Genomic DNA, 12087 nt, shown 5'->3' on the forward strand with positions numbered 1-12087 from the left:
AAATAGAATCTATTTATATTGTGTCGTACAAAAACATAACACTTTAAGTTACAACAGAGAAAATTCATTTTTTAAACATTTTGAAGTTGATAGAAGTAAGAAGATGTGGCTATCCTCCGAGAAAAATGTATAATTGACCAATATTTAAAAGACTGAAAACATCATGGATTTTTTTTTGAAATTTTCAACATTTGATCTTCACTATCTGCATAGTTTGTAGTGGAAAACAACTAAAAATTTTCGAAAAAAATCGAAAGACAAAAAATTGTCTTTGTTTTATCTTTGGTAGGTTTTTTTTTTTTTGGAGATTAACCTGTACCAAAGCAAAATCTGTGTCTGACATGCACAAAAAGGAATTGAGTACCCTATGTTATTGAAACTAATCTAATCTGCAGTCTTATTAAGACTTGCCTTGAAATAGACTGGAGATTAAAAAAAATACCACTGGTCAATGTAGAGAAACGAATGGATCGGCCTATGTTATTGAAACGAATCTGGAAAAACGTAGACGTTCAAGTGGCTAGGCCCAAGGGAGATCTCCGTCAGACCAAAATAGGGGTCCGTACAAGTCGTTCTCCTCTCTGTACTCGTCGAGAAAAGGAAAGTGAGTCTGGTGCCCCGCGTATTGAGACCCTTGCATCAGTCTATCTTGATCACCGCCAGAGGCATCTGATCCTTGTGCTAAAGTGGACAGACATATCGGTGCTAAGTCTTGAACAGGAGCATCCAAGCATTCGCCTTTGCTGGTTGTGGTTGTGGTTGTGGTTGTGGGAGGCATGTACTGGTGGTGACCTTCCCCAGAGAGGGCGGCAACATGGTGGAACAACTTATTCTTGGTAGAAAACGTGGCGGTGCAGGAGCAGCGCCAGGAAGAGCGTCCGCATCTTTTTCCAAGGGTTTTAAGATCGGTGAGAAAAGAGAAGTCCTTCCCACATCTGTTGCAGGCCTACATCTTGGGGCAGTGGCGTCTTCTGTAATGGTTCCTCGGGCACACCATCGATTTCAGGGGCTTGAAATTCGGATGCCCACTGTTCCGCCTGCAATCCTCTACTGGGCATGCAAAATACGATTCTCCTGCAACCCTCTTCGGCCTCTTCGATTTGAGGGCCTCGTGTGTTTTGTATTGCTCGCCGTGGGATCGCATGGGAATGCGGACATTCCCACCTCGCCTGAATCCTTTCCCGCATACCTCGCAGAAATGGACGAGCTCTGCCAGAATATCGCCTTCCTTGACCGTTACAATCTCTTCCTCCTTTGACAGAGGCAGAATCGAAGCAGATGTGTAGATGATCTCTCTCAGGACCGAATCCAGGGATTGTTTCGCTCCATGAAGATTCTCTTGCTGCTCAGGATCGTACTCACTCCTGAAAACCTGCTCCAGCTCATGGGTTTTCTCACCAAGGCGTGAAAGCTTAGATCTCTCCTCTCCTCTCCCCGCTCATTGGGACTCTCCACGCCTTCGCTACTCCTGCAAAACCCAATCTCTTCCTTGATCATGCTAGGGCATTCTCGCCCTACTTTCTTTGCTCGTTCGAGAGGAAGGCCACGCGAAGCTTCCCAAAGGCACCTCCTCATGGGAAGCTACATTTCTTAATGGATGTTTTGAGAATAGAGCATGTGACCCTATCAACACTAAGTCAAATTTCAACATAAATTTTTATTTATTTCAGTTATTATTGTAGATTGTACGTCTTGCCATCTGGTACAAAATAGTTACGCTATAAGCTATATCAAAATAATTACATTGCTTAACTTCATTAAACATTAACATATACATCTATGACCTCTAAGCTATATCAAATAGTGTACAATACTATCACAATCATATATGTAGTACTATTCAAAAGCTAATGAATTGGTTTATATAAAACTAATGAACCTAACCAAATATTTATATGAATAAATTTTGATTGATAGAGTCTTCAAAAAGAAAGAATTATTATCCATATCAATAGCCAACATGCATGGACCATCTTGAAAAGACTTTGCCAAGATTATCTACCAACTCCACAAGATTTCATCATTTCACAATAGTCTTAGATGAATAATATAAGACATTCCATAATTTTTAATCATAGGACCAAAGATTGCAAATAATTTTTCCAATGGTTTAAAATATGCATAATTTAACTCGACTAAATTGCACTAAACCTACATTAAATTGTACTTTCAATTTTCAACTATGCATTATTTTCTACTCAATACTTGATAAGGTGTTGACTTGAGATGAACCTTACATATTTGTTATATAGATGAAGTTGATATGTTACCTAGTGTCAACTACTTGTACAAGGAAGATTAAAGTGAATATGTTGGTACTTGAAAACATGGAACAAGTCAACTATCTAAATTTGTATTGAATTTATTAAACATTTGAAGTGATAACATTAAAAATAATTTTGAAGTCTTACTAAATTCCATTAGATTTGAGTTGTACATTACAAAAAAAATGAGATTTGTGAAGAAAATGGCTTCTTTTGTAACATTAAAAAACAAAAAGCACACATCTAAAAAAGTGCAGCATAGTGAGGTGTAGTTTCTATTATAGTCAAAAAGTTATTTGCAATGTAATGCTAGTTTTGTTTGATGTAATGACATTTTGTAAGATTAGAAATAATAATTATTTTTTATTTAGAAAATCAACAATTAATGAGTGTTGATTTGAAGTACACTCAAGCCTCTAGACATTAGTAACAAACCATATACAGTGCCTAGTAATGAAATATGTCATAACATGAGTTCTTGCTCTGTCAAAGATAAAGGTCCACAAGAGACTAACCCTCCAATGATGGTCAATGTTGTCACTAGGAAACTTGAGACAAGCCCCCATAATAGCTACAAAATTTAAACCCCCCCCCCCCCCCCCCCCTCAAAAAAAAAAGGACCACAATGTGCCCTCTAAAACTACCATCAATCACTAGATCATAGGGAAAAGAAAAACTAAAAATCATCATTATAACAAGAAAATAAGCTAAGGTGATTCATACATGTCAGGACGTTAAACAAAAATATAAGATTGAACCAGACTATGCCTCCAACCTTGACAAACACAATACATATCTTCCAACCTTGGGTCGAGGAAAGGCTCAACCTCCGGCTTTGAAAAATTCAATCAAAAGTCTTCCAATCCGCCCCAAAACTCTCACATCACTATAATTATGGAGGAGGAAGACCAAACACGAGAGTTAAGAGATGTTTCCCCTACTTCTGCTAACCAAGCTACTAAAAGTAGCACATTGTTAAGAATATTACCCTAGTTACAATTAATTTTATACCTATAGTTGATAATAATAATAATAATTTGGTTTGTTTAAATTAGAAACCTTATTGTATACATTTGAATTGATTTCAATTATTAGGTGTTAATAGAATATTTATAGGACTAAATATTTAGATTTAAATTTATAAATTAAATATTTCATCAACTAATTAAGATTGAAGAGAAACCAAATTGTAAACTTGATTTTTTTTTTTCAAAATAATATTCACATTTGTTAATTCAAAAAAAAAAAATTTGTTAGCATTCCAAATTAGAACTGACATAGCTTCAATGTATTAATGTATTTGAACAAGTAAAACATAATATTTGAAAAATTCAAAATTAATGAAGGATAATTAAAATTTTATATAATATTAACAAAAATTTAAATAAATGATTACTTTACAGTTGAGAGTCATGAAAGTGGAAAAAATATTTTTTTAAACCTAATATATATACATACATGTGTAGGTGTGTGTGTGTGTGTTTGTGTGTGTGCTCGTGCGTGCACACACACACACACACACACACACACACACACACACACACACACACACACACACACACACACACACACACACACACACACACACACACACACACACACACATATATATAGACACACACACATACACACACACACACGCGTGCGCACATCTGTAAAATGTCGAGGTTCTATAGATTATATTAAAAAATGAAAAATAATATTGACAATGTCTTTGTTCAAATGGGCACTAGTAGAAAGGAACAGAGAAAAAAAAACTCCATGCCTAGGACCAAATTCCTAATAGAGAGTTAAAAGGTGCATACCATAGTGTTAATTTCAATTAGAAATGTCTCATTATTAAAGAAACATAAATTTGAGAAATTTTGAGATTCTCCAAAGGGTTTGGTTTTGACAACTTCATATTTTCTTGCATCTTTTTTCCTCAAACACGTAATAAGATCCAGTTTTTGTAACCATCTTGTTCGTTTTGGACCTAAGAAACATCTTAAAGAAAAATTCATTCTTTTGTTAGTCTTATAAAACCTTTAATCACTTCTAAAAAAGGATTCCTTTTAACTTTATATTGATATATACATCAACATTCAATATTTCTATTTTGTATAGCTTCTAAATTTATATGCTTCTTATAATGTTGTTTGACATTTCTTAAGGGAAAATATTCCTTTTAGTAGACATTTTTATCCTTTTTTTAATGAAATTAATATGACCGAGCGACAATTTTGGTTATTTACTTCTTTTGTATGTTAATTTCGGTTGGTGATGAGATAAATGTGCTACGTTTCAAGTATGATTAAGAGTGTGCAATTCTAGTCATGCAATATTAACATTCATATATTATTTATTCCTTCACTAGTCTAGGGGGATCCGAAATGTCATAATGGTTATCAAGATTAGTTAAGAGAAAACCATAATTAAACTTTATTATAATTTACCCCTATACATTGTTACTAGATTTTTCTTTTCTATGTTCATTCATTCAGACTTTTAGGCAGATTTCAATCTATTATGTATTTCTGTTAGTCTAGAAATATATTTATAGATTATGCCATATCTCAACTCATATAGTTTCATTCCTATGTTGCCATATTTAAATTCTATTTAGTAGTAAATATTTTCTATACAATTCAAAAATGTTAGGTGCTTATAGGTAGAAGTAGAGTGGAATTTACACAACTATTCTTAGAAGAAACGGGTCTTAAATTAAAAGAAAGAAGACAAAATTCCATTGAGAGAATAATTCAAATTATATAACATTTTTTTCAGCCAAAATGTATATCTTTTTGTGTATTATTATGATAAAAACCCTATTAGCTTGAACTAACCAAGCATTACTACTCATCAAAGGTCTAAGAGATACAAACTACGGTGGGCTTCAAAATAAGACACAATGGGTTTAACCATACTAGATCTTGATCTTCTATTGGTATACATGGGAATTAAACCAAAACTATAGAGCGTCATTTGATAATAGGCCCATAGAAGAAAATGTCTAGACCTAAAGTAGAAAATGAACACTACTAATGTATATGAAAGAAACTTATAATAATTCTGATTTAGATTGATACACTAAAAACTTATCTAGACTATCTACAATATAAGGTAGAAGAATGGTCAACTAGAGAGTAAAATAAATGACCTCATCCATTTTATTGTTGTAGAGCATAATTTAGTTTAGTCACATCTCATGTAGATACATCATCATTCCCCTCTAGTCAACACATATGCAAGGTGTTTGTAGCTACTAGAAGAAACATCCAGTTTTGAGTGATTTGTTTGAATCTTTTCTTAAAGTTCCTTTTGTTCTTGATAATGAGAATTGGGGAGACCTAGACTAGCTCATCTTGGATTTTATACTCACTTATCTTTGCGATTTAGAATTCCTTATCTATGTGCTCTAGGACAAGGTCAAGTTTCTTAATGGTGGATCCCCTAAGGAAAACTCTACACAAGTCCATAATGACATCCTTGTCCCTATCTACATGCATAATGGTTGCCACAAACATGGCCATAATGTCTAAATTATGTTTTTACTTGTCTATTAGATAATAAAAAAATTCCCCACAATAATTATAATTTCCCCATGAATCAAGCTATTCTTGGTTCTGATCATCTTGCTAATCATAAGGTCTTTTACCTCACCCTAGAATCCCATCTCCCTATTGTGTGAATTCATTCTGATGGTATCCATAAAAAACTTTAGAAGTGAACCTTTGACTTTAGAGAAGACTAAGGAACATAGCCTATCACAATCTCTAAATCATACTCAAAACCTAGAAATTGTCTCAACATAGGATCATCTATAGTCTTTTAATAGAAGAGCCAAAGTTTTTAGAAGTTAATGCCCTACCCAAAGCCAAGTATCATTTATTTTTAGAATCCTTTGCACATTATGTTGTGAAAAATTGCATCATTCATTTAATTGGCAGAAATCTACTCTCATGTAAAAGGATAATTGTAAAATGTAATGTCTATTTTCCTAGTTCAGTTTTCTCTACTCTTGTAAATATTATTGTGCAGATAGGAAATGGGGATGATAAATAATAAATTTATTTCCTTATTAATATATTCAATTTCTAATGGAGAATAGAAAGAAAGTGGGACCTTATCCTCAACACAAATTCTCAAAGGGAATGATCCAAATTGATTAACAACAAGGAAGTGATAAATGCACAAATGGATCATGCAATGGACAATAGGAAGAAAGGAGAAGATCCCATAATATTCATACAACAAAGTAAGTACTTTAAATATTGAATGAATAGAAGAAAAATACTAACCTCAAGGGAGGATGAAGCCGAAAAATACTAGTTTCTGATGTCTACACCCAATTTTTGTAAATTCTGCAACCCATTCCAAACTAGAAATGTCAAGATGGAGAAACCCAATTTTTTTTCCCCTTTTGAGCATAGTTCAATCTTCACCCAGATAGCGGGGCACAATCTTAGCCTGGGGCATAATTTTGCCCCCACAAAAGCAACATTTACCTACACTGCTCTGACAAAATTTAAGTTTGTGGATCGCACTAGTTTGATGAAAAGAGTATCCAAATATACAATTTAATTCATTGTTCCACACTTGCACCTAAAATAAAAATGGTTTTATTGTTTGGATGGGGGGTTTTCCTTAGTCGAATCCTGTTTTGAAATCAACCTTGATAATGGAATTGAAATATAGAATGCTAACAAGTTGTAGAAATAAATCTAATAATGAAGCTATGATATTCAATAGATATGCAATTGTATTTGAAATGTAAACAAGTATGTTGATATGAAAGATTGAACATAACATTAGAAAATGTAAACCAAAACCTCCATAACTGTGTGCTTGGAGTCCACCTTGAGAGAAGAATGAATATGTCTAGAAAATGAATAAAGGATCTTGAAGAAAGATCACACCATCGTGATGGTTAGATCTTGAGTTTTGAATGATGAATCTTGAATGCTTGAACCAAATTCTTTCAAAGGCTTGAATGCTTCAATCCTTGATCTTCAATGGAAAACTTGAATGCTTGAATAATAAAATTCTTTCTCACTTTTAAAATGGATGCTTGACAATAATTTATCTAATATCTTGTCCCATGCCTTTCTCTTTTTATTCACAGTTAGAGAAAATGAGAGGAGGCTTCCTTATATAGAGATTTGGGTAATAGACTCCTAGAGAAGGCGGACATGGGAGAATTATATTCTATTTAACCTTAGCCCCTAGACATAACCACTTTTAAAATGGATGCTTCATAATAATTTATCCGATATCTTGTCTGATGTGTGTTACCTTCATATATTTAGCATATAGAATAAAATAAAACTATAGTACAAGGGAGACCCTATATATGCTCCCCTCCTTATCATGGCTATCTACTAGACATGGTAAGGAAGAGGAAGAGGATACCTACTTCAAAATGTAAGGATATATCCTATTAACAAAAATATATACACATTTTTTTACACCTACTCTCTCATCCTGATGATGGATCAAGTAGTGTGATTCAAAATGTTGATGAAAAAATCTTCACACAATCTAATCCAGAATCTTAGTATAACTATCATGGATTGTGGAAATCTAAATGCATTAATGTATACTCTATTCTTAGCAAAGGGATATCAACCTTACATCTAAGAGTATAGATAATTGTGAAAATAATATGTCATTTATGGGAAAAGAATCCTCAATGAAATAAATCTTATCAACAAGACCTCTACCGTAGAGGAGTGCTTTTAGATACAATATCATCTTTTAAAGATAAACGAAGTAGGAATAAAGATTCCATCATTGAGCCCTCCTATAAAGAAGAGGAAAATGAATCTTTGGAATGAGGAAAATAACTCTAACACCAAGGCAATGGTATGATTTTATAAAGAACACAATTTACAACATAGAGAAGAGGTGATGAGCTAGGACAACAACCTCTCAAAGAAAAAGACTATCCATAGTAAAAAGATATTTCAATATGAAGAAATAATATTGCAATATAAATAAGTACCACCAAGCAAAGGAAAGAAGTTCCCTAGACAAAGAGAAAAAAGGAAGATCCTTGCCCTCCAAATATGAAGACAAGGGAAACCTTTGAAAAGCACATCTTAGAAAATATACCTTGAATAGAGAATAATATGAAATCATAGAAAAATAGGAGGAAAGAATACCAATTAAGAATAATAAAAGGCCTAATGCATTCTAAGAGATTGGATGTAAATACACCTATTGGCCCCCTGTCCAGAGACAAGAGGAAAAGAGATCTATATTATATCAAAATCAGGGGGATCCCCTATATCAAAATTATGAAGGAATTGTAAAGCTGCATGAGAGTGAGATATAATTCTTAAAGAAGCTTGTTCACAAACATAGAATTTGAAATGCCTACAATCAAAAAGTAAGTGTGTATTATGATAATAAAAAGAGCATTTGTAGTTTTGCAAAGCATCTTTTTGTATAGGTCATAATATTTCTTTCTTGGAATTTATTAATTCAGCATAGAACTATTTAGAAACCTCTTGACAAATATTAGGGTTATCTAAAGTATGTGTAGGAAGAAAATTATGAAGATGAGGATGATGTTTTTTAATATCACCTACCTTAACTTGAGATTTTGAACAACCAAAACCATCAAAAATCTAGTTTAGGGGGTATATGAACTAGATACTTGATACCACACTCATTATCTCCAAGTTCTAAAACTTTATAACCTTTTTTATTTATCATATTATATACTCTACTGTACATATCATGTAAATCTTCAATAGGAAGTGATTGTTTAGTATATTCATGAGTAAAAGTTTTATAAGGTGGAATAATAGGTTGTGATGAAATTTCTTTACCTTTTCCTTTCATATTATCAAGGATCAAAGGAGAATGTAAATCAAAGAAGTCTTGCACATCTGCATTGTGAACTATAGCTTGAACCTTCCCAAAAGTATGAGAAGAACTAGGGATAGAAAATGGAGAATTAAGGATTAAATTAGGAATGATAGCATGCAAATTAGAAAGATTAAGAGATGGTGTATCATCTACCAAATCCTTCACATAATCCAAAAGAATAATAAGTCCACCACATGAATATTTAATGAGTGTTTTGAATATAGGAAGACTAGTATCAATCAAGTTCACAAAAGCATAAGGAAGAATAAAATGAAGGATCATCAACATAATAAAGTGAATAATACTCTAATAAAAATCATAAGTATGGTAAAGAGGTGCTAAAAGAAGGGTGATAAAGAACATAACCACACACCAAAGCATATTAATAATTTTCATAGTAATGAAATGCAAGAATTTTTTTTGTATTTTTAACAAATATAGAGAAAGACCTAATAAATATGAAATGAAATATAAAAACAACAAAAATAATAGGGCACCTAATTCTACAAAACATAGAGGGCAAGCTTTTCAGGTTCACTATTGAGCTATCATTTTGCATGATGCTTAAAGACATGAATCCTTTCAAACTCCTCTATTGAAAAGCTAGTCCTAGGATGAATTCCAACATTTCAGGTGATCTTGTGACCCATAGGAATCCGTTCAATTGAAGATAAATTTATTCTTCACAAGTAGGCCTTTACTAGTTCTAACCAATTTGGATAAGATATTTTATCATGTGATCTTTTAGTTCTAGTTTATTTTGTGTGTTGATGAATTGCGTTGATGTATCAAGTTGGAGAAGAGATCACCCTATTGTTCCTACATAGCTTCTTGTCTCACATGAACACACTTTATGTGGCCTTGCAATTTGATGAGATGTGAAGCATCTTCATGTTTTTACTAAGTTCCCATCAACAATTGCATCAGTGGATTTGAGGAAGTGCTACTCCTATTTTAATTGGTTTTCTACTCAATCTTTTTGACAATTTAACTTGCAGACATGTTTTTAGTGGTTTATGTCTATTAGAAATTTCTATTTCATATTATTTGCTTTCATCTCTCATTACCTTATCTTTGCTATTTTCTTTTCTAACCCTTGGTTAAATTAGGAATTCATATAGTTGCATTGATTAGATTGTGTTTCATCATAAAAATAGAAAATATGGAAAAAAATTCTCTTTGTGGTTATTATTAGAAACAACATATCAAACATCTTATCTGAATTGGTTACAAACAACAAAGGCCCCCCTATAAACAAAAATGATTATCTTCAACTGAGTGGATTCCAATAGGTCACAAGATTACTTAAAACCTTGGAGTTGATCCTAGGATTAGATTTTCAATAGAGGAGTTCAAAAGGATTCTTGCCATGAAGCATCATGCAAAACAACAGCTCAACATTCACAAAAAAGAATAGAAAGAAAATGGGATCTTACCTTGAACCCAAATTCTCAAAAGGAATTATCCAAGTTGATTAATCACAAGGACGTGATCAATGCACAAATGGGTCATGCAATGGAGAATAGGAAAAAAGGAGGAGATCTTATGATCTTGGTATGGAAAAATAAGTATTTGAAATTTTAAATGAATTTGTTGGTGTAAATACATACTTTACTATTTACACTTACTTATGTTTACTTAGGTTTACGCATTATTTAATTATTTTTCATAATTTAATTATTTTTATTTGTGAGATACTTAGGAGTTTGTGCACCTTTTTGAGTTGTCATGTAGACAACATAGGAGTATGCAACTCTATTTTAGCACATGGTGTCTACAACACTATTTTGCGTGTCACACTCTTGTAGGCTTATCCTCTCATCACTACACTTACTTTTGTGCTTAATGGAGGATAACCCATATCCGGTTGAAATGTGCTTGGTTGTATGACACATCATGGTGCTGATTACGAGACATTCTAGATGTATCTTAGAGGCCTTTATATACAAGCACTCCTAGTGTACTTTTACATTACATTACATTAATGATGACATATTAAATACATTGTCATTCTGATCATACTCTCTTTCTCTTTGGTCTACTGTGTGCTTATGTTTGAGTTCTTAGTTCCTAGGTGAATTTTTCCCTTAGGCAAATTATTACATGGTATCAGAGCAACTTGGAGATTTTCTCATCACATAGCTGTTTGAGACCACATTATCTTCATCACCTTAGCATGAATCTAGAGTGCTGCATAATTTGGGAGCATCTAGAGCTAGATCTAACCTCGCCATTGCATCTGAAACACTGAACTAGTGAAAATCAACTATAAACTTGGCTACCTTAGTCCAAAGTTGACCGTGAGGAAAAATTTTTTTTGCAAATCAAAACCCAGAAGCCCCAATTTGCTATTTGGGTATGATCATTATTTTTAGATCTGTTATTTAATTTTAATTTAGATTTGTATTTTCTATTATTGTATTGTGCAAAAATTTCTTGCCCTAGCAAAGAAATTTTTTTTAGCAGACTCGGGCAGTCACACCCCAGATCTGCCATTTGGAGATTTATTATTTTTTTGTAGGGAAAATATTTTTTTAATTGCAGATAATATTTTGCATTAGTCAGGTTGTACTACACATTACCACAAACTTATAGCAGTCATCACCGAAAACCCATGACCATTTCTAGACAAGAAAGCCACCACCGGCCCACTCATACTTCGGCATTGTACAAAACCCATCAACCCCTCACCGAAAAGAGAAAAGCCTCCTGCATTCCCTTTTTTATACATCGGGTGGCACTTTACTTTTAACTCGTGCATTTTGCGCACACCCAAAAAATGTGGGACTAATCCCAAAAATTTTGGCAGAGAAAATTCGGCAAGTGCTTTAACATTTCAGAGAGCTACAGATTTCGGCTACATTCTTTCATCCCACACCCTAGGCCATGTGGAGTGCTTTTATTCCTCCACACCTACACTATCTACAGTCCCTATACACATAGTTCCACCATGCAAGACTGCCCCGTT

The 12087-nt window shown here is 33.2% G+C and overlaps 1 pseudogene; it reads right to left on the bottom strand.

Annotated features, from left to right (window-relative positions):
- Positions 1-353: 353 nt before the first annotated feature.
- On the bottom strand, positions 354-11880 carry LOC149559141 (uncharacterized; annotated as a pseudogene).
- Between the last annotated feature and the right edge of the window lie 207 nt (positions 11881-12087).

The sequence above is a fragment of the Cupressus sempervirens genome, chromosome 5, assembly GCF_028749045.1.
Source record: "Cupressus sempervirens isolate cs-2001-9-10 chromosome 5, ASM2874904v1, whole genome shotgun sequence".
NCBI classification, from domain to species: domain Eukaryota; kingdom Viridiplantae; phylum Streptophyta; class Pinopsida; order Cupressales; family Cupressaceae; genus Cupressus; species Cupressus sempervirens.